Here is a 1882-nt window from a genome sequence, read left to right as displayed (position 1 = left end):
ATACCTTCCATGCCTGTCCTTAACACACTCTGTATTTGAAAAAGGGAGGCTTTTCCTCACAAGGATTGCCACCCCTCTACTTCTTGAGGTGAATGAGGAGAAAAACACCTGTCCGATTCCACCTTGCTGTAATTTAAGGTGTTCTGCATCATCTAGGTGTGTTTCTTGCAAAAGTGCAATGTCAACGTATTCTCTTTTCAGAAAGGTGAGTATTTTTCTCCTTTTAATAGGATTATGGAGCCCTCTTACATTCCATGTGCACAAACGTAACTTATTACTTGCCATATTATTTTCGTTTACCCTCTATATGGATAAATAACTTACTAAAGGAATACTCCTGAGAGTCCGTAAAAAAAAAAAAAAAAACAAAGAACAAAAATCAAATACGATAGCAAACATTTTGAATTTACACCTTTTCTCACCGCTTTGTTTGGCCTGTGAGAGGAAGCCAAAGCACCCAGAGAGAACAAACAGACACGGGAGAACACAGCCGGGTCAGATGGAGGATTCAAATTCAGGGCGCTCCTCCCGCCAGGCAACGGAGCAAACCACTGTTCCGCTGTACTGCACAGGGTGTGTTATATTATGTGGATTGAAAATGTGACGTCATTCAGGGGTAAAACCGCAAAGAATTCTGGGAACTCGTGGCAAGAGGTACTAGCGCACGCAGGCTTTCAGTAGAGATTGAAAATGTGACGTCATTCAGGGGTAAAACTGCAAAGGATTATGGGAACTCGTGGCAAGAGGTACTAGCTCACGCAGGCTTTCAATTGAAATTACATTACACAGCGATAAAAAGAAACACAAAAAATGGCAAGAAGCTGTTGTATTATTAACTGCAATAGCCGGTTGCATGACAGCCACGGGAAGCCGATGGGTAAAGAGATCGGTTGTTATCGGATTACGTCGTTGAAGAGAAATTGTTCGAGCCATGTTTCCGAAGTAACAAAGAGGTGATGGATGGCCTGGATTGCAGCCATTCAAAGACCTAATATAACGTCCCAGAACACTCCAGCTCACATGTTAGTCTGCTCCAAGCATTCCCACAAAGGTCAGTCTGCTGTTGTAGTTAATACGTCATTTTTCATAACATAATTGGTGATATAGGTTACAAGCAAGTCTGGCGCTGAACAGAAATTGTCGCGCTATGCTCCTTTGTTTATTGTGCATAAATAGTGAATTGTCCTGACACGATATTGCGTTTCGCTTCGTACATTGACAAAAACATATACGTTTATTCACGGGATAAAACAGTTTTTTTGTATCACTAATTGCCCAGTACGATTACAGCATACAATATTATTGTCACTGCTACATTTCTGTAATGCAAACCAGAAATTATTTCCACTACTAATTAACGGTTAACGAATGTGTATTTATGAAGACGATTTGTGAGACTGGTAAACTTATGATACGTACAATGGTCTTTCGTTCTACACGGTGCATTTCAAGGTCCTGTACTCATCCGTCGGTAAACTGTACCTGGTCTTGTTGCAGTGACCCGAAGTTACTAAAAACTTCATGAGTGTATGCACTCACTCCAAGAACTGTATAATTATAAATCTGAGCGTGGTGAAAGTTGGGCAGCACGCTGACGTATTTTGTCCACTCTGTGTGCTCGTAAGGGTCTAACCCTTTCACTCCTTTGATTTTTTTCCTTGTATCTTTTCTTTGACATTTCATCAAGTCTGTCTTTGTACGGACTGGCATTGTTCTCCTTCGTTTTGTACATTCCTTTTTTGGGGGGCAAAGAAAAAAACAAGAATTTATTGGAACCGGAGAATGAACGTTTTGCGGTGCTGCAAATGCTTGCATTTGATGCGGTACTTGGATTGTTTTGCCACGAGTTCCCGGCATGCAATGCGCGAAAGTCACGTGGTCT

The sequence above is a fragment of the Pundamilia nyererei genome, unplaced genomic scaffold (assembly GCF_000239375.1).
Source record: "Pundamilia nyererei isolate P.nyererei 1_Seehausen unplaced genomic scaffold, PunNye1.0 scaffold00600, whole genome shotgun sequence".
NCBI lineage: Eukaryota > Metazoa > Chordata > Actinopteri > Cichliformes > Cichlidae > Pundamilia > Pundamilia nyererei.
The sequence above is the reverse complement of the archived record's forward strand: the minus strand, read 5'-3'. Positions refer to the sequence as shown.